At 39.2% G+C, this 22,569-nt stretch overlaps 1 non-coding gene across 1 annotated transcript; it reads left to right on the forward strand.

The window, feature by feature from the left end:
• Window positions 1-21,694: 21,694 nt before the first annotated feature.
• LOC118542504 (U6 spliceosomal RNA) lies at window positions 21,695-21,801 on the forward strand. Its single transcript, XR_004920627.1, has one exon. It is a non-coding gene; the product is annotated as a U6 spliceosomal RNA (small nuclear RNA).
• The last annotated feature ends 768 nt before the right edge of the window (window positions 21,802-22,569 follow it).

Consider the following 22,569-nt stretch of genomic DNA (forward strand, 5'->3'; position numbering starts at 1 on the left):
GCTGACCAAAGTGTGAACGCCATTGGCAGTTTTCATTAACTTTGAACATTTTTATTCATTGAATCTTGACAATTAGTGATTTATGATAAATGAGTTAAAGCTCTGCTGTTTTCTGTATTCCTGTGACATGATTTGTTTCTTCCGTGTTTCAGGATCCCAAGCAGGTGTCACACTATTAATTTATCAGCTTTACGTAGCCCTTCTGAGGTCCATTTGCACCAGCTCGATCCCTGCTGTCAGGCGCCAGAAGCTCCTCGCCTCTGTGCACTCACGTCCTTCCAGCTGTAAAACGAGCATGATGTGAGCAAAGAAAACCTCCATCAAACACAAATCAGCCAAGGAAATCTGACTTATTCGAGAATGCAGCAACTTGACATCTGGCCCGGGGGGAGAAAGACAGAAAATAAATTATAAGAAAAATGCACAAGGCTATTACAAATGGTAGGTAATTATCTAATGGAAATGTGAAGTTTTAGTTGTATTTTTTCATTTTTGAATTTGATTAATGGTGCAAGACTTCAACAAATATGTATATAATTTTATTGACTGTTTCCCTAGTAAATGCCTCATTGAGACCAGATGTAGAATTATTCAAAACTTAGTCAGCAGTGATCCTAACAGGCATGAATGATCAAATGTTGCGGCTAAGAGATGAAGTATGAACTCTCTGTGGAAGGGCCCAGTGATGGGGAAAAGATTCAGCTTCCTTTATCCATTTTAGAGGAAGATGCCGCAGGATGAAGAAGAGATGTCTTATAGTGTGTGGTTTTGTGGTTGTCTTCGAGCCAGTATGATTGCTCAGGTCAACAAGAACTGACATAGCTGATAGTTCATTGAGTTTCACCTTACATCAGGCAGGTGAAATTAATAAAGGATATTCACAAAGACACAAAGCAATGTTTCTAAGACAATGAATACGGAGAGAAGAACATCAGAGCGTACTGATGCTCTGGACACGACACCCTGTTGTGCCAGGGAGATTGGTTTGTCTCAGGTGCTGAACCAAAGCACCTTTGTATACCAGCAACGCTATGTTCAAATATTTAACATACTGATTTTTAAATGTTCAGGAAAACCCCCTGTTCTTTGCATCACCACATCTTTCCACCAAGATAAGGAAGAGACCTTCCTCCTTTTTGTGAAGTGTCCTGTTTTCTTTCATGGCAGCAAGAATGAAAGAAATGATGCTGACTCACAATTGCATCGTGATCCTGTACTTACACATATATTTTCTTATTTATGTCAAACCTTGTGAGACGGATAAGATGATCCTAAGCCTAGTGCAGTATCAGAAGGAAACCTAAAGGCCTCTTTGTTAACACTCATGGAGAAAAATCATGTGGGGTATGAATTGGCCACAAGGAGATTTGAGTCCTGTTTCTAATGCCATTTCATGACGACCTTAGGCCATAAAATTGTGTTTGTGTCTTTGCGTCCTCACGCATAGAAGTTCAGTCGTAAATCACTATCGATCTTGTGTGACATTCTATTTAATAAAGAATTAACATACAGATATATATAATGCAACTTACACATTTAAAAAATCTGAATTCAATTTGCAATTATAAAATAATTTGAACAAATATCTGTGACATACAACTGGGTGAACAATATATTTTCTTGTATCAGTCGATGTTTTCTTGCTGGTGTATAAAAAAGATGAACAGACTCCAGACTCACACTTACTGGATTTAAATCTCAGCTCAGCTGTGAACCTTTGCGAAAGTTACTCTGCATTTTCATGCCTAATTCCCTTTCTCTATAAAATGGGATAATGGGGAGGACTGTCTTTTTTTTAAAAATTTTTTTAAAGATTTTATTTTTTATTTATTTCAGAGAGAGCAAGAGAGATCACAGAAGGAGAGGGAGAAGCAGACTCTCTACTAGGCAGAGAGCCCAGTGCGGGACTTGATCCCAGGACCCCAAGATCATGACCTGAGCAGAAGGCAGATGCTTAACTGCCTGAACCACTCAGGCGCCCCAATGGGGAGGACTATCTTGAGGATGAAATGAGTTGATGTATGTAAGGTAATTAGAAGAGGGTTGATACATGGTAATCCCAATATAAAAGCTAGTTCTTCTTAAATTCTGGGAAATATTTTAGTATCAATTAATCTATCTTGAATTTCCGTGAATAACTTACTCACTTTTACTAAACACTGAGGCTTCATTTTACTTTGCCTTGTCATGTTTTTCTTTTACATAATAAGTTTACTTGAATTATACTAATACTTTCAGTCACTTTTGGGGGGGAAATTTTGAGAGCAATCTGTTTGTTGATAATAAGGAGGTGTCCATCTTTCTGTGATATACTAATATTCCCATTTGTAATTTTGATGATGTGTATGAACTGGTTATTTTGATATGTGTGATTTTAGTTGTGTGCTGTATCATTGATAGTGTAAACCTGCCAAACTGAGACAAGAAGATGTGATTTGTGGAGAGTCATTTTTGGGAAAGAATCTCAGGAAATGGTGGTAAGATGGCCACATAGAATTAGCCAAATCCTGTGATATCTCTTAAACTCTCTCGAGACATTTTTAAAGGTAGTTGAGAGTTAATGGCTGGATGTCTAAGGTGTTACCTGGCTTTCGGCAAACTGGAAATGCTTTACCTTAAAATCTAATTCACTAATGAGTCAACTCCCCAATATTTGCTAGGTAATTTCTGAGTGCTGGGAAGTGTGAGCAAATTTTGCATGCTACTTCATAACATCTTGGTATTAATATAAACAGGGCATTAATTTATATAACATGGAAAGGAGCAGCACTGTATATCCCAAGATTACAGGAAGCCCAGTTTTAGAAGGAGAGACAAATATATTCTGATGTTCCTAATATCTTACATATCAATTAAAATGTGTGTGTGAATGCGTGCACACGCATTTATCTGTATTTATATCCACATCTGCGTGTATATATATTTTTAAAGATTTTATTTATTTATTTGACAGAGAGACACAGCGAGAGAGGGAACACAAGCAGGGGGAGTGGGAGAGCGAGAATCAGGCTTCCCGCGGAGCAGGGAGCCCGATGTGGGGCTCGATCCCAGGGCCCTGGGACCATGACCCGAGCTGGAGGCAGATGCTTAATGACTGAGCCACCCAGGCGCCTCCTGTGTGTATGTTTGACTGAAAGCAACTTGATTGTAGATTTTGGCAACCATATATAGAACCAAATATTCTTAACAGATTCTATTCTTTTGACTTAATTTTCTTTAATTAAAAAAGAAAAATTTACCGTGGTTTTATTCTGTAATATCTTTTTTATTTTAATGAAAATTTTAAGGCAGTATTTTGGAGACAAATCAATTGAAGCCATATGGTCTGTGAAGTTTTTTTCCAAGTTCATTATTTGCTAACATAGTCTGCCATACTTTAATGAAACAGAGTACAGGGGTTTGGACAAGGGCCAACTAGCAATAAATTTCTCACATTCCTGTTGACTCACCTAGTTTACGGGTTTTAAAACATTGTGAAATTTGCCAAGGAAATCATGTTTGGTCTAAATATTGAACATGTAATAGAAAGTAAGTAAGAGTTAGATAATTTGAAACTAATCAAGTATAGGAAAATAAGAAAAGTTGAGAACTTATAGATACTGTGAAAGACTTTAAATAACTTAAGTCTATCATATTTCACTAACATTTAAAGGTTGACTTATCAGTGACCTGCTGACAGCGTCTGTCTTTGCCCATGGTTAATGAGTAACATGCAATATGAGATGTAGAATATCGATTTGCTTTTTGTATTAAATAGAAGAATATTTATTTTCAGATTATTTTAAATTAAGTAAACAATACTTTGAAGTTGGTAAGTTCCACAGGGAAAACTGAGTGTTGGATGTCTCAGTGAACTAGACCCATCGTTCAAATAGTATATTCAGTTTTATATTGTCGGTTGTGGTCAGTGAAGCTTTTCAGTGTAAAGCATATGCTTTCAGCTGTTTTATGAGAATTACTGCTTAAAGCAATGATATGAGACACTTAATCCATAATCTTCTATCATATTTTCATCCTTGGAAATCTTTTCAACTGATGATGCTCTATGTACGCTCCTCAAATTATTCTAAGAGCAAACATTATACAATTCTGGCAGCTTTGTGCATCTTCACCATCACTGTTAAAGTATCTATACTATTATAGTTTGTTTTCCTCTCCAGGGAGATGTAGAAAAGAAGAATCTTATGGTGAAAACTACCAAGTTAATGAAATGGATAATGTAATTGGCACATTTTCCAGTGTAGTGTTTCTAAGACATTTAACAAAGGTGCATTTTATTTTTACCTCATTATGTTACAACTTTTAACTTTTTCCAAAAGTTTGTTTTGTTTATTAAATATTTAAAAATGATTTTAATTTCAAAAACAAAGCTTTTAAGATATTTATCTTGTGTTAGGAAAACTGTTTTTGATTTATGATTAAAGAATTCAGGAAACTAGCCAATACCTGAGTTCATTTAACATTTACTCAACAAATGTTTATTGCTACTTTTTTGGCACTTTGCTGGTGTAGGATAAGTTTTTGAGCAAAAGAGATAGAGACTCTCCTTTCCTGAAGATTATAGTCAATTGGATGACCATGCACCCCCAAAGTCTGCATTCTTAATTTCATGTAATTAGAATTTGGAGAGTCATATGTGACTAGTGGCTACTGTATGGGACAGCATTGGGTTGGAGGTTGTCAGGCCAAGACGCTGACAAACTACCAGGGAAGCTGATGCAGTGAGCCAGCCACAGACAATGAAGACATGGTTTTAGTCAATGGCAGTGGGAATGAATATAAGAGGGTGTGTTAAAGGGATTTTTAGGGAGAGAAAGAGATCTGGGTGACCACCGCTCTCTGTGTGAACAGCCAAGCCCACTGCAGCATTATTCAGTGATAGGGGGAGGAGGGTAGGTATGAATCAAAGATGACTCATTATCTTTGAGGTAAAGAAGAGAAGAAAGACCAAGATGGAGACGTGGGTGAAGACTGATATTGGAAGGGCAGACACAGAAAACCAATAATCCACAAAGGAGATTTTTATGTAGATGATTTAGAAGGAAATTCAGAAACTGTGCTGTCACTACTTCCAGAATACTTTCAACGAAGGGTGAAGGTTTCAAAGTCAAAAGTCATGGCTGAGTAGAGTAAAGACTAAGGAATATCCAGTGGGTTGGGAATTTGTGTCAGAGGTAACCAGACGCAGAGTCTATTCAAGATGTAGGATCTCTATGGGGTTTAATGGTTGAGAAATAAGCTCTTGGTAAAGGCAGAATTTTATATATACCCATTCTTGTCCAAGGGAGTCAAAGGTCACACTTAGAGTGTGTGTGTTTAGAGGGGACTGGGACCAGGTTAATGTGAAGTGGTGGAAAACTGCATCTACACTTTCATTTGGATATGTAAGTCTTCCTTTCTATTCATGTCTATCTATTAATAAGAGTCCTTCTTTCGTGCTGTAATTTGGATTTGGTCCATATGGTATTAGGAACTACTATTTTCTATTGTTCCCCGAACTTTCTTGCAACCTGAGTACTGACATTTATTTTTATTCATATTATTTTGTCAGTAATGCAAAAGTGATTTCACTTTGAACCTATTTTAATTTGTCAGATATTCTATTCTTTGTCAGAAAGTGGGCTTTCTTCAGCCCACTTTGTCAGATTCCAAAATTCTTTCTTAGACACCAGGTCATGAACTTTTGTTAACTTCTCTATTCCTTGGTAATCAAAACACTTCACACAGAGAACATTGCTTTTATATTTTCACGGCCTGGCCATCTGACACCTCTACAGTTCATGGTCACTAAACTCAACTGATTCCTTCAAAACTGCCTGGCTTTTCGCCCATCTTCCTCTAGTTGGTCTGCTCTCCAGATCTCCAAAATAGTTATTTCAACCATTAGAAGCTCTCTTCCAACCTCCAACCCTCCCTGAATCTCAGCAGTGGACTGCTCATGCTACTTTACCCGAAAAAAGAGAAGTTATAATAGAAGTTATTAGAGAGGAACTCCATCCACGTTCCTGCATCCATAAATAAATATAAATATTTGGTATCCATTTTCTACCCCAGCTCTCCCTCTCCTATTGGTAAATAATGGAAGCCAATACCTCCTCTGGGAACTACTCCATTCATGCTTTTTAAATCAACTTGTTGATTATCTTTCCTCCGTGTTTTCAGCTTTTCTCTCTCTACCTGGTCTGCCCACGAGTACTGAAATATGATTCAGTCTTTCCTGTTTTTTAAAAGAAAATGAAATGATAGTAACTCTGCCTGGATGTTGCAAGATCGCATTTTCCCCGTCTAGTCGTGGCCGACCCCGATGGAGAGAGCTGTGTGCAGCTGCTCCTCGTCTCACTCCCCCTCACTGTTCGGTGCCATCCCTTAGGCTCTGCGCCCTTACTCAGTGGAGTCTGACACTTCCAGGGGACCCAGGACACCAAGTTCGGTAAAGCCAGGAGCGACTTTCACTCACTGCTGACTCAGCTTTTCAGTAACACTCAACACAGCTGACACTCCCACCTCCTTGGGTGCTCTCCCTGGGGCGTTTCTGACCCTGTTCTCTCTGCTCTATTACCAGTCTCCCTCATCCTCCAGTACCAGGTCGTCTTCTGCCTGTTCCGTGAGCACTGGGGTTTCTCCAGGTTTAGTACTAAGTTACCTTTTCTTCTTATTTTACTCTCTTCCAAGGCGATCTCATCTATACCTACCTGCAGCCTCAATTACTGATACCCAGAATAGTCCCTACTTTATTCTCCTGCTGAGATTCTTATTCTAAGTGCCAGGTTTGTATCTTCAATACATGGGTGGCATTCTCCACGAATGTTTTAGAAGCATCTCCCTCAGAGTAACCCTAAAACTGAACTCATGATCTTTCCCCACCTGCTTAAGACACTGCAGAGATTCCCCTCTATTCATCATCCATCAAATGTCTTAATTAGTTAAAAACAGTTTGCCTCAGATTCATTCATATATATAGTAATTATTGCTTTCTTGCGAAAGTCCCAGGAGTTAGCTATTAAAGTGAAAATGGAATTCTTTTTCTGCTAAACCAGAACAAAAATCTCTCCTTCAAATCTGGCTATCCTTATATTTTACTGGAGTGCTAGAAGATAGGAATTTCATTTTAGTTCAATCCAATGTGATTTGTGTAATTTACAAAATGCCACGTTGCAACTAGCTAATATCAATCATAAAAGACTATGCTCTTATCTTTGGAATTAATCAATAAGGTAAACCTTATTTTTGGAATTGATTTCTTCCATTAGCCACCTAATATAGCCAACAGTTACATTAATTTCACCTCTACCTCTGAGGAGGATGCCAAAACAAGTGGCAAGGGGAAGTTAGCAGTTTGAGGCTTTTCTGTTTGGCATCTTAGAACATTCCTGAAGGTCAAATTCCATTCTTTTGCCTCCAAATAACTGGGGTTAGGTAAAGGCAAACTCTTGCTTTTAAGTAGTCAGAAAATTGGGATGTTCAGCAAACACTTACATGACAGATTTCTAAAATGCTGAGGGTCGGAGGGAAGGGTAAGAAAAAAAATGAGAATTTATTATACAACTTATGTATTGTGTGAATTGGCTAAGCTGTAATGAAAATAAAATTGCACTGAGGGAATAAAAATATCTAAATTTGAATCCCAGGTCTGTCAAAAGACCAAGGCTCTGCTGAATCCCATAGCAATGCCCTGCCTCAGTTTCTCCAACCCAAAAATGATCAAATACCCATTGACAGTTAATGTCTGTGGAAGTGGTCTGTAATTACTGTACTATAAAATTATAACCTATTATTCTTCTTAAAAGTCCATAGAGAGTATACTAGGCCATCAAATAATCAGATTGAGCTTCACTCGAGCTTAACGTTTTTAAAGCTTCTTGATATGAGAAACCTTCCATCTGGATATCCCGGGGGAATCCAGAGAATGATGAAAAGCCCTCCTGAATCCCTGTGCTGCTGACAGCGTGAACCGAGGCAAACCAACCAACTCGCAAACAAAGGAGACCTGGGCCTTTTATAATCGTCCTGTGGGACTCTGCCCCAGAATTTTATTCCAAGGCACATATTTATTTTCATTTGTCATCTTACTTTTACATTTTGGTTCTTATAATTTCATTTAATACAAGGATGCCAAACGCAAACATCTGCTGTGAGATGCTTAGAAGAGAACGTGCTTATTTTTCCCCAGTTGAATATTTTCCAGCTACATAAAAAATTCTACAGGACAAAGTTGTTACTAATTAAACAAACTTTAAAGAAACGATTACGGCCTTATTTCATCCCTATTTTCATTGACACAATGGATGTAGTCTGTTCTATTCTTTCCATTTATCTGATTTCATTCTAGTTGGGGAGGCCCTGGCCCCCTCTCTCATGAGGGGTCTGAGGCTCACTTCTCAGCAGCTGGTGGTGTGAGAACTTCCTCAGCCAGCCCCCTCTCCCCAGGAGATTTCCTTGTGGTGGTGGCATGTTGGTCATTATGTCCTGTGTGCTGCACCCTTACTGTAGTTTCCATAGCATAGCTGATGGGAGCCCCCCCTTTTTTTAAGATTTTACTTATTTATTTGAGACAGACAGAGAGAGAAAGCACATGTGCACACACATCATTGGGGGGGCAGAGGGAGAGGGACAAGCAGACTCACCGCTGACTGGGGAGCCTGACTTGGGGCTCCATCCCAGGACCCTGGGATCATGACCTGAGCTGAAGTCAGATGCTTAATTGACTGAGGCACCCAGGTGCCCCTGATAGGAGACTTTGATCTCAATCTGCTACTTTCCATCAGTTGGTTAAGAATTGGTTAAAAACTCTGAAAGCAGGTGCTGAGCATAATTAAGCTTCTCCAAATGCCCAGTGGATACCCCTAGAAATATTACTAGGCTTTAATGATCCGATCTTTCAGCAGTACTCGTTGGTGGGTTTTTGTTCATTGGCCAGTATTTCACTAGCTTTCCATTTATCAATCCATTTAATAGGAAGAATAATCGTATTTTGCTTACCTGCTCATATATTCTTTTTTTTTTTTTTAAGATTTTATTTATTTATTTAAGACAGAGAGAATGAGAGAGAGAGAGCACATGAGAGGGGGGAGGGTCAGAGGGTGAAGCAGGCTCCCTGCCGAGCAGGGAGCCCGATGCGGGACTCGATCCAGGGACTCCAGGATCATGACCTGAGCCGAAGGCAGTCGCTTAACCAACTGAGCCACCCAGGCGCCCTACCTGCTCATATATTCTTTAAACTGCTCAGCATGGGTAAGAATGTCTGTGATTTTGTTACCAAAATGAAATATTTATTTTAGCACCATTTTGTTGCCTAATAAAAGTGTAGCTTCTTGGGCGCCTGGGTGGCTCAGTTGGTTAAGCGACTGCCTTCAGCTCAGGTCATGATCCTGGAGTCCCGGGATCGAGTCCCGCATCGGGCTCCCTGCTCGGCAGGGAGTCTGCTTCTCCCTCTGACCCTCCCCCCTCTCATGCTCTCTCTCTATCTCATTCTCTCTCAAATGAATAAATAAAATCTTTAAAAAAAAAAAAAAAAAAAAAAAAAAAAGTGTAGCTTCTTCATTCTCTCACTCGTTGGTGGGGAACAGATCCTCAGCATGTTACAGATTTTTGGCTACTGTTAGAGGACAGTCACCCAAATATATGCTATAGGTTCTTTTCCACACAGTGGCTAATAAGCATGTACAGTAGTTCCAGCTTACCTTTGAGAAATGAAAACCAAATGTAAGGAATACCTTTTACCCACAAAATGGGGAAGATTAATAAGAATACTAATAATAATGTCAACGAGGGAACTTTTATACTCCTGGTAGGCATGTAAGTTTGAACAAACTTTCTGAAAGCAATTTGTTAATATGTATCAAAAGCCTCTACCCTTTGACTCAGCAATTCTGCTTTTAGGAAATGATCCCAAGAAAGTAACTGAACATGTTTGTACAAGGAAACAACTACAAAGAAAGCATTACAGTCTTTTTAGGATAGACAAAAATGGGAATGATCTACGTGTTCGATAGTAGATGGATAGTCAAAGAGATCATGGAACTGTTGGACAATATGCCCATTAAAATGTAGGAATAGAAATAAATTTTCTGACTTGGCAAGACAGTTACATCATGCTGTTCAATAGAAAGAAAAGTCATTAAACAGAATGGAGGGATTTTTTAATTATTATTATTTTCACATATAGAAGTGGTTTTCTGTGGGTGGGTGGGTGATGGGTGACTTTCTCTTCCTTCCCCTGCTTTTATTCCTTTGCATATCTGCATTTTATTTTGTAAACAATAAACACATGATAGTTTTTAAGTAAACTGTTAGGGAAATAAATGTTTTTAAATAACACCTTTATACGGAAAAGCTCATCCATCTCTTCTTCCTTCTCCTCAATTCCCCTCCTTATGACAGCCACCAGCTGTGACGCTTAATGGAGGAGATTCATGTCGCTGTGGTTTGTCTATCGCTACTATGTTACAAGAACGCAACTCATTGGTTACCTCACTCTTAACCTTATGAGAAAGGAAAAGGGGAGATGAAAATAGAAGATGATATTCAGATCAGGGAGAATCAGTAATTTGTTGAATGTATAAAGTTGTTCTTTACAGTCACTGAGGAGAGCATTAAAATGCCAGACACTTTCTGAAGTTGGATTTGTGTTAACAAAGCAAATAAGTAAGTCACCAATTAATTTAATGGGAAACTCTTTTTACCTAAACAAGGTCATTGTGGATTTTTTTTTTCTCACTCAGTAGCTCAAAATGTTGAAATAGGCATTTGAGTAACAAAGCTTTACCCTTTTATTGTATTTAAATTTCATTAAATTATGTGAAGTCATTTACAGTCTTGGCATCAAAGTTGCTGAATCATTTTTTGGCTTATTTTGGGCAGCGTGTGGGATTTTTCTTCAACCAGCCTGTTTCAGTAACATTGTTAGAAGAGTTCTTTCAAATAGTTTACTTTGTTTTTGTTTTATCTAGGTTCTCTCCTCCCAAATAAATAACTTAAGTACAAATAACATTTATTTTGACCCATCTTCTCTTCTGAGACCAGACGAAGCCTGTTGCCCTACTTGGATCCATGGGACATTTCCAGAATGTTGAGAGAACGGCATTCTTAACTATCCATTAACGTCCTTTGAATGAATTTCCAATGATGGACGTGAGATTCTTTAAGCCTTTTCAGAACATTTCAGCAAAGTTAAATTTTCTAAATTTAGGAAACATTTATTTGCGCAGTCAATTGCAAATAGAAAGTGGGGCTATTGTTGCAAAAAATAGAAGAATGAGCGTATCTTCTTCAGCGCATTGCATCTAAAAATGTCAGAGTACTGCTGCAAAGATCACTTTCAATGAGATTTCATTTGCTCTTCATTACAGCCACATCAAATGCAGCTCTGAGTGCAGGGAAAAGCAGTTGGTGGATGTGCCCCTGGAGGAAACCAGCTTGTGGTCCACAACCCCCTCCCTACCAGTAAAACTTTCTTCCCAACAGCCTGGCTTTAAATCTGTGGATTCAGAGTTCTCTAACTGCGCATAAATTCCTATTGTCCTTAACTAGAAAAACTTACCCTCCTCCAAATCTGCTCAGAAATGTGGCCCTAAAGTCCCCAAAGGACAGTTTGAGTTTCTCAACATCTTTCAGCCAGAGGAGAGCCCTAAATGCAAACCCTGTGCCTCAAGGACAGTGGATGAATCTCTGGAGGATTCAGTCATAAAACACTGAATGAATATACATGTGTATTTTAACTAAGCACCTATTTTCTTCTGTTTTCATGGTTTACATGATTGTAATGTGGAAAATGATATATTTGTTAATTAATCTAGTTATGTCTTAATGGAAATGACAGTTAACTTCTCAGTAACCTTAGCTGAATTGTCTACCTTTTTGATGTGGTTCAGCAAGACTCCTGTGTCCAGAAAGAACAATAAGCGAAGACAGGATCCAGGGTCCTGTTGACAGATCTGTTGTGAGGCCCCAGCACTTGTAAGCCTCTGTAACATACTGCACCATAATTATGATGCCGATTTCATCAGTTCTATTCAGAATTTGTTGATTTGCTCAATTCACTTCCTTGGCAGGATAGAGCCAATCAGTTTGAATCTGCAGCACACAAACATCACTTTCCTTTTCTTTATAACCTTCTGTACAAATGGCCTATACTCCCTTCCCTGATGCCCACCGAGGTGGGGTTTTATACATTTTAATAAGCTGGGTTTACTGTTCCATTCGTTTGTTTCAGGCAACAGTTTCACTATGACTTTCTATTTGTGAAAAGGGGTCTGGTCTTATAGAAAGAAGACCCAGATTATCTCCATAATGTATAGAAAAATGTGGCTTTGAATAGGCCTGAGAGTCTCCTCTAGTGGGAAGAAGGGGAAACAAACAAGGGAGTTATTCCTTTAAATAAGATAAAAAACATAAGAGCTGACATTTTGTGTTTGTGGTTTAAAATTTTACTAGTATCTAGAATCCCATCAGTGGTCCTGAGACACATCTGGTGCACGTAGGTAAAAACAATGCAGCTCACAGAAGACCAGCAGCATCTGGAAGAAGAGAACTTTTATTTAGCAGGTTGAAACCATGAAGTGAAATTACAATCCACTTCACGATGTCAAAATTTGACAAACAACTAAAATGCATCTCATTCTACAGCATGTGACTTCAAGTCACATCCTTTTATAGTCTCCACAATTTCCTGCGTTAAATCACCCTCACATTAATTCCTAGTTGCATTTGCTCCATCCTGTCTTCTTGAATAATGAATCAGGGTACGGCAGATAGATAACCATCCCTCAAACAATGTCTGAGCCTTGCTTCTTATCTTTAGAGGCTGTAGGACATCGCTGCTAGGCAAGGCGACAATTCTGAGCTCCACTGACTTGAGCCTGACATCCAGGAGAACCCCACCTGGCACAGGAGCCGATCCAGGGCCATGCGCAGAGAGTCCACGCTTCTTTGCTTATAGCTCCAAAGGGTTCAATGGGTCTCTTGAGACCCAGCATTCACATTCTCCCTGGGATTGGAATTCAGGTCTCTTTTATGGACACAGTTTTCACTTCCTAAATCTAGTATCACTGAATTTCTTGATGAGAATTCCCTGCTCTAAACATAGCTCTTTAAAAACAACGCTCTCAGCTGGATTTCTACTGGGCCATCCAGTAGAAAATTATAAGTAAGAATCTAGTAGATATTATAGGTAGTAATTATTGTTTGGAACTTGGTTTGAAAGTCCTTGTCTTCCCCCCAAATTGACACAAAACAAGAATAGATGGTTTGCAAAGAAAGGAATACAAACGGCCCGTAAATATGTGAAAAGATGCTCAACTTCTGTGAAATCAAATTAATTCACATGAAAGCATAATATGCTGGTGACTAGTAATAGATTAGCAAGATTTTAAAAATTGATAAATCCTAGTATTTAGTGAGGGAAAAGCAGGGAAACAGAATCACAAGCACATTAATGACTGTATAAGTTGGTGCAAACTTGCTGGAAGGTAGTTGTGAAATATACAGTTGGATTTCAGATACAGGTGTGGAAATTAAAGAAGACCCATGAGATGAGAGCAGACAAAACTACTTAGTATTGTGGGGCGTCAGGTACCATTGCTTGTGTGGCCGCAGAGACTCAGAAGAGAGGGTCAGCTGTGTGGTGGAGGAAAGGGCGTGTGCCCTGAGCAGAGGCTGTGAGCGGGCAGAAACGCCAGGTGGGCCCACTAGACGTGGGGCATCTTATGTGATTGCCTAACGTTTTCTCTGGTTGTTCCTCAGTTGGAGGGAAGGACAAAAATTAGGAAAGCTGTCAGTTATTAATAAATTCCTGTCTGTTGGGGCGCCTGGGTGGCTCAGTCGATAAGTGTCTGCCTTCGGCTCAGGTCATGATCTCAGGGTCCTGGGATCGAGCCCCGCATCGGGCTCCCTGCTCAGCAGGAAGCCTGCTTCTCCCTCTCCCACTCCCACTCCCCCTGCTTGTGTTCCCTCTGGCTGTGTCTCTCTGCGTCAAATAAATAAATAAAATCTTAAAAAAAAAAATCCTGTCTGTTCTAGGCTGACTGTTAGAGGGATTACTCTCTGGCTTCCTGGATCCATTGCTAAATGGTCTTCCTCCCTCCAAGTCTGACTTCCAGCCCGTAGACTGGCTTCCCGGGATGGTTGTTGTGAACGATGGGCTGTTTCCCTGGCAGATTCCATTTTTATTCATGGGGGACAGATTCCATTTTTATTCATGGTCTGACAATTGTCTGTTTGTGTGTTCAGTCTCTTGTAGGAACCCAAAGAAGGAAGTAATCAAACTACAATTTTATTAAAGAAAGCATTTGTTAGGTCACAGAACAACTGGTGAGAATTATTATTTCCAACTTAACATTATTCGTGGCTATTGCGAAAAGCTGAAGCAATGGTTTTTGATTCTCACAAAGATACATATCTCTCTAAAAAGGAAGTAACAAAGGGAGACATCATCCCATTAGCACAACATAAGGATCTTCTTTATAAACTGCTGTGTGAAGTGTTAGAATCCATGCTGATAGATCCCAGTGCCCACAGAGCACCAGGAACACAAACCAGAGAAACCAAAAGAAAACCAAAGAAGATGAGGTGCATTACGTTGCTACAAGTGGGAAGATGCACGCCATGGGCAGTCACGAGGGGGCTCAGTAAGAGTGTTAAGTGGGCTTGTCGTACAGTTTGGGCTTTTGAATTAATTTGGGAAATTAATTTTGGATTGGACGCTGCCAACAAGCAGAGGTGATCTGATGACTGAACATCTTAACACTTGTTACAGTGGAAGAAGAGCAGTGCAGTGGGGTTTGAGGTGTGATTGGCAATTGTGCTCACACTGGCCAGGATAAGACATGTTCAGTCACTTTTGTGGAACCATAGTGTCTTTGATCTAGTTTTGTTCCAACATGGTCATGGAGCGATGGCCTCTGATGTTGGTATTCTGTGAAAGTGTTGGAATTCAGTAGGGAACCCCATGACCCAGCTCATGGTTCCCAAACAGTGTGCAGAGATGCTCTGAGGCACCACAGCACATTTTTAAGGGCACCCTGGAGCAGTTTAAACTTTTAAGGAAAGCACCGTGATCCACTGGGTATCCCATAAGCACCACCATATTGTTTGTACCCAACAGTGTAATGCAAGCAACGGTTGGGTACTTCCCTCGGCTTAGGGGCATGATGGAAAAAAAACAACTGGGACACTAAGGACACTAGGAACTGAGCGAGTCTAAGAACTTTGGGTTTGCTCTTACTTGACAGGCCAGATACTGGGTTCCAGCTCTCAGGGCTGGGGTGTTCTTCCTCATCCCTTTCTCTTTCCTTAGCCCTCAGCAGTAGAAGTTTGAAACTGTGAGAACTGCTGGTCCAGACCTGTGCTGCAAATATGGTAGGCACTTGCCACTGTGTCTTTTAAAGTTACATTTATAAACTTAAATAAAATCTAAATAAACAGTTCCTTAGTCACACTGACCATACTTTAAGCGCTCAGTAGCCACATCTGATGAGTGGTTACACCATTAGTCAGCACAGATGGAGACCATTTCCATCCCCTTAGCAAAGCCCACTGTAGAGACAGGTCAGAGGGGCTTATTCCTCAGACTCTTTCATCTGTGCCCACAAACTGGTCTAAGTCCTGTGGGTCCAGTCATTCCACCAAAAGAAGATGCCATGTATAAGCTCCTACTCTTCCCATTCAAGTTTTCACATCCGCTAGCTAAGACATGCGTTCTTAAGCATGGAAGTTGCCAGGATCCCTCTCCCTGCTCACAAATGGAAGACTGGCAAGGAACCCCCTCTCCATATGTTACAAACAACACCTCAGGCTGCAATATTTGCCTTTGTATTATTTCAACACCGTCTTGAGTATCACTCCCCAAACTAAAAGATGTGTACAACGTGCACAGATTCTTATTTCTGTAGTTAGAGCCCGTGTGACAACAAACACTAAATACCAAACAAACACTAAAACAGATAAACTCATAAACTTATTTTCTCAGCTTCCAGTAATTAGGGGATCAAGACTCAAAAGTTCAATATCAGAGTATCTTTTGAAAAGACAGGCAACCAAATCGCTGCCCTGTTTGCTAGCAGGCACCTGGACCCCGAGGACTCCATGTTGACCTTGACCGGCACTGAGTTTCTCCAGCTTCTCAGGTGACGCTCCTCTGCTTTCCCCAGGCTTAAACGGCTGGTGGTGATGCAGAGTAGGTCAGGAGCTTAGATGAGGAGTCAGGCTGTCTGGCCTGATGCTCAGATCCTTCGCTTTCTAAATCTGAAAACTTGGGACAAACCCTCTAGCTCTCCATGCCTCATGTTACTCATCTATGAATTTATAGATTTAGAGGGAGGAAAAAGGATAACATCTAACCCAAACTCACCAGTGGTTTTGAGGATTAAATGATTCAATGCATGTAAATTTATGCCAGGCATATAATGCTCCTTTCATAAATGTCAGTTATTAGTATTATCATGTGTCAGGTACTGTTAGGTGATTTCACATGATATGTGATTTATGTCTCATAAGGACAGAGTAAGATGTTAATCTCACTTACTGATGAGGAATTTAAACATCAGAAAATGTAAATAATTCACCCCCAGTCATACAAGTTAAGTTACAAAGTTGAGATTCTTTGAGTCCTTAACAAGGTTAAGTCTGACAGTAATATTTTCCCATAACACCCATAACAGTTTCAGTTACACACTCTATACACTTGCAATGGTTTGTGAAGTGTTGCTCTTCCCTGGTAGACTGTGCATATGGCGAGAACAGGTTCGTGTCTGCCTTGTTCAATGTTCCACCCTGATTTCCTAGATCAAGATGCCAAAAGCTGAGGGGGCTCTTGAGAAAGATGGATTGAGTGAGTGAATTCACAGACAGATGAATGAGTCTGTTGAACCTCAAGTCTGTGTCTTTTGTCAGTGAGCACATATTTTTATCTTCTTTCTAACAAGCAAACGATACATAGCTGATACATTGTTCTAGTTCAATGCCCCACCATCGTCTTCTCTAATCATTAGATTTTCTACGTAAGTTGTAGTATTTAAAATGCTACTCTAGACATATTCTACAACATTTCTTTTTAAATCGTCCCTAGCAAATCTCTGTCATCTCACACAATAAATACTTCAGTCTTCATTACAGGCTCCCATAATGTTTTTGTTTTGTTTTGTTTTCTTCCTCAAGCCATCAAAACCTATCATCTCTTTCAAGGCACAGCTTGGTAGAGTTCAGTACTTTGAAAAGCATATTTCCTAAACAGCTCAACCTGTGAAAAAGCCCCAAGTTCTGTAAGCACAAGGGATGCCAAACACGTGAGCTGCCTCCTGGGGATCCGCAGAGCACACTGTCTCACCTTACACGTTTGAAAGCCTGTGTGAATGGATCTTTGTAGCTTTGTTTATGCCAGAATTTCCAACATTTATTTGAAGATGAAGTCTTTTCCTCAAGTTATAACTATTAATTCCTGGGTCCCTTTTGGGGAATGTAGGGGCTACAGAGAAAGGCTTAATTAAAATCCTGGCTTCCTCAGGTATGAACTTAGGGAACCTACTGACCTCAGTTAAATCTGAGCTTCTTTGCATGTAAAGTGAAATGACCCTCTTTGCCTCAGAAGACACCTTTAAGGAAGGGATGATATAACTCACGGTTAGCATATGGAAAATAGACATGTCCACTTGCTTCCCTCTCCTCTCCTGGTAGCAGGGCAATCGTGGGGCGGGTGCAGCTGGCTTATACGCCCTTGCTCTGCCCACGAGAGCATGCAGAGGAACGCAGCCAAGTATCGGCAAAGCCAGCATCCTACTAACTCAAGCATTTATCGCCTTGTCCTCCAAACCTCCTTTGTTTAAGTCAATCTGTACATTTATATTCAATGTATTACATTATAGTGAGATTTTTAAAAAAGATTTTGTTTATTTATTTTTGTGAGAGAGAGAGAGAGAGAGATTGAGAGAGAGCACAAGCAGGGGGAGAGGGAGAGGGAGAAAAGCAGGCTTCCCGCTGAGCAGGGAGCCTGATGCGGGGCTCCATCCCAGGACCCTGGGACCATGACCTGAGACGAAGGTAGACGCTTAACGAATGAACCATCCAGGTGGCCTATAGTGAGATTTTTAAAAGCCTTTTCGCTCGTACACTATGACTGGCACACTCAAATTTCCAAGCTTCACCCTCTTCTTTGTTCACCGCTCAGTTTAACTTCTTACAAGTTGATGTTTTTGTTTTTTGTTGTTTTTTTAATTTCGCAAATAAAATACAAAAGTCCTTTGTGACTTTTAGAAAAAAATGTCATTTTTTTGGATTTTTCCCCCCTTTCTATTTCTCTGATTTTCCAAAGCTATTCTATTTGGGGTGAAAAGGAGGGAAAGGAATAAACATTAAATTTTTTATTAGTGGATTATTAAAGTTATTGCTCATTTTTTACAAAAATAACATTGGTGTGACAAAATCTAAGTCGATTTAGATAAGATTTGTCACGGAAATGGATCACTGGTTTTGAAGTTGAGTGACATGTTGAATTGCAAAGCTAAACAGTCAGGATTTAGCTGTGATAAAAACCATGGACTTGAGTGGTGTTTTAGTAATACAGAAGGTGCTGACCTGATCCAGGGTTGGTTAGGATGACTACTGTCTGGACCAGGGATTTGCCTTCAGGGTCAAGGAATCCATCATGACCTTTGACTTATACTAGAAAAAAAATATATATTGTATGTATAGAGAAAACTCCAATCACCTTGAGAATGACACTTCCTATACTATATATACTAAGTAGCGTTTTAACTCTGAAATCTCAACTCCATGTAAAGTAAGTTGTTGCTAGGTTACATAGTCTGCAATTAACTGGCCTTTACCTTCTTTTGTTAGAAATTTTGCTTACTCGCTAATATGCCAACATTCTAAATCCATCACTTATACAGAATAAGTGCAATTTAAGCATTTAAGGGGAACAATATCCGCCAAGTGCTGATAACAGATTAAAGCATTTACCCATAAGTAATGTCAGCAGAAATGAATGTCTTGACTGAGGGGACAAAAGTCTGCAGTGAAGCAAGAATTACCTGGGACACTGGCCTTAAACAGCTCTGCAAACTCAAAGGCAAATGCGCTGTGCGCTACTCACACGGTGGGAAGACTTTACTTCCCTCATTTATCTACAAACTCTTATCTCTGGGATTGCCTATAAAGATTGAGAAGCTTTCTATTTTGGGGAAATACAAAACATAATATTAGCACAGGCTAGAATTCTGTATGTCTTAATGGTGAACAATCCTGAGATAAATCCTACCTACCTCAATCTTCTATTGTAATTCTGGAGTTAATTTGCTAATATTTAATTGGATGATTTTTTGCTTCTGAATTTCTGTTAGATATCTCATGAATTAATTGGGAATATTTGCTCTTTCTTTAAACGTGTTACAAACTGAACTTTTGTGTCTCCCCCAAATTCCTATGTTGGAGCCCTAATGCCCCAGTGTGGCTGCATTTGGAGATGGGCCCCTTAAGGAAGTAAGGGAGGTTGACAGAAGTCATAAACATGGTGCTTTGATCAATGAGATTAGTGTCCTTAAGAGATACTGTAGAGGTCCCTGTTTCTCTCTCTCCCTTTCTGTCTCTCTCCGTGTGCACAAGCACTTGGGAAAGACCATGTGAGAACATAATGAGAAGCCAGGAAGAGCATTTTTACCAGAAACCGAATCAGTTGGCACCTTGATCTCTGACTTCCCATCCTCCATAACTGAGAAAATAAACTTCTGTTGTTCCAACCACCCAATCCACGGTATCTGTTACAGCAGCCCGAGCAGAGTGAAATAATCTGATGTTGAATATTTTAGGTAATATAGGAAATATTTTTTCCTTAAAGGTTTGGTAGACTTGCTAGGAAAAAAAAGGAATTTGTCAAGTTTTCAAGGGAAATTTGTAAAAACTGAAAATTATGTTTTCAATTTATTTTATGAGAATAGGTCTAATCAAATTTTCTAACGTGAGGCAATTTTTGTAATGTATATTCTTCTAGAAAACCATCAAGTTGCTTTTTTATTTTTTAATAAAAGGATTTTGTTTTCTTTAAGAAAAACTCCTTTGCATCTTTAGTTCTGGCTTCTTTTCACCTTTTTCATTTTTATTCTAACCTCTCACTTCCTCTAATCAGAATTAACAAGTGTTTATTTTATTGTTGGCTTCAAAGACCAGTTTTTGATAAACAGTGATGTTTTCAAAATTTCCGTTACTTTATATTATAATCTTTCCTAACCCCACCCTTCTTTATAGCATTATTTTTGGTTCTTTTAATGAAAGAAATTCAGGAATAAATGCCTGATAATTTTACTTTCAATGTTTCCTGTTTTCAGATAAAAGTGCACTCAAGGTTATAAATGTTCTGAATCCTGCTTTGAATGCAGAACATAAATGTTGTCATCATTGTTATTTAACTCCAAATAGACGGAGATTTCCATTTTGATTTTACTCTAAGAACTGTTTCAAAAGGTGTTTTAAAACTTCCTCTGTATTCCACATGGCAATCACAGAATATGAACTATGAATGTGATTGACTTAATTTCCACTGTTTGGAATTTAATAATTTTTTCATGTCATGAATATTTGAAATTTCATGAATATTTGAAAACTATCGGTATTTTCATTTTGGTATGGATAGTTTTGTGAATGTATTTATTAAAGCAAAGTTAAGTAGGTTACTCAAGCCTTTATGGTTTTCCCTACTTCTTTTTGGTTACAATGTTGATTTCTGAGAAGTGTTTGTTACAATTTTGCATCGTAAGTATGGATATAATTATTCCTAACATTTTGTGTTAAATTTTCCTGATTAGACCCAGATTAATACAACTCCCTTAACTTAGAAAAAAATTATTTATCATGCATAAGAAGCCCAGTGGAAATTGGGACCTTTTGGGGTGAGGACATTGCCACTCCAAACAGAATCAAATTTGTGTATCTGAGGAAGAAGGAAAATGAATATTAGCAGTGTCTGCCACAATTTATTCTTATCTGTGAGTGTGTGCACATGTCTATATTTACCAACTTGATAGTTTTCTTATTTAATTTAATCATGTTTTTCAAATATTACTTAAATATGTTAGGCATGATCGATGTAATTATTATAAGTAATATAGGATTTTATTTTTACCGTGTTTTATATTTTCTATTGCTATATATTTCTTTCTCCTTTGTCCCCACCCCCTTCTCTTTACCTTTATTAAACCTTCCCTCATGTTGGGTTTCTTCTTTTGTTTCCGTTACCAGCCAGCACCTGCCCTCCCCTTAGCTTTAACATAAAGCTTAATTAGACTCCTACATGCTCGAGTGACAGTTTGGCTGATAGCTAAAGCTGTGGGCATGACATTTTTTTGTTTCTCATGGTGACTGTAATTAGCTCATTATGGAGATACTCTCTCGTTTGTTTGTGGGATTACATTTCTCATACTCATTGAGCCTTTACTCTGTTCCCGTTCACTGAGGGGTAGTTTTGTCTTCAAGTAACAGGAAACCTAACTTGAGGGTTTTAATCAAACAGTTAAATTTTTTCTACAGTTTGTGTCTTCTGGTGGCGGTGAAATACTAGCTCCGTGATGTCAGATTGAGCATCTCTAGGATTGTGTTGGCTTTCCTCGTGATTGCAAGATGGCTGTTGCAGGTTCACCATTATGTTCTCATTCTAGTAGGAAGAAAGCACCAAACATATGGGTGATGCATGTATAAGAAGACAAGAATTCTTGTGCTCGTTTCGGCAGCACATATATTAAAATTGGAACGATACAGAGAAGATTAGCATGGCCCCTGCACAAGGATGACATGCAAATTCGTGAAGCGTTCCATATTAAAAAAAAAAAAAAAAAGAAGACAAGAATTCTTTCAAAAGCACCTTGAAAGATACATTTGCTTACATATCCATGCCTACCCTCAGCAGCATGAGAGGATGGGAAAGCAGGTCTCCTGCCGAGGGGTAGTCATATAGCTTCACAAACAAATCAGAGCTTTATTATCAGAGAAATATGGGGCAGTGGATCTTAGTTATGTACTTACCATATATACCACCCTTTATATCTCCAGAAATCAAATCCTCTGCTGAACCACTGCAAGATTTCCAGTGCTCCTATATGTTTAAGTAAGTTTCTATATTTTTTGCCATTTTCTCAAAATTAGGGAGGGTGGAATATTGCCATTTTGAATCAGAAGTCTGTGTCTTTTTCAAATTTTTTACCTTCAGTCTTTTCCCACTCTTTTCATTTTTCAATTGCTCTTGAATTTCTTTTCTTTCTTTTCGAATTTCAGATAAACTCAGTTCTATTTATTCATTATTTTTAAAAATTTTTTCTTTGAGTGCAGTTGACACACGGTGTTACATTCGTTTCAGACACACAGCGTGGTGATTCGACGTCTCTGTGCCTGACGCTGTGCTCACCCCAAGGACAGCTACTGTCTGTCACCATCAACACTATCACAGCATCACTGACTGTATCCCTGTGCTGTACCCTTTATCCCCGACCCATCCATTCCAAAACTGGAATCCTGTACCTTCCACTCCCCGTCACCCATTTTGCTCATTTCCGCACCCCTTTTCCCTCTGGCTACCATCAGTTTGTTCTCTGT

Source organism: Halichoerus grypus, chromosome 13 (genome assembly GCF_964656455.1).
Source record: "Halichoerus grypus chromosome 13, mHalGry1.hap1.1, whole genome shotgun sequence".
NCBI lineage: Eukaryota > Metazoa > Chordata > Mammalia > Carnivora > Phocidae > Halichoerus > Halichoerus grypus.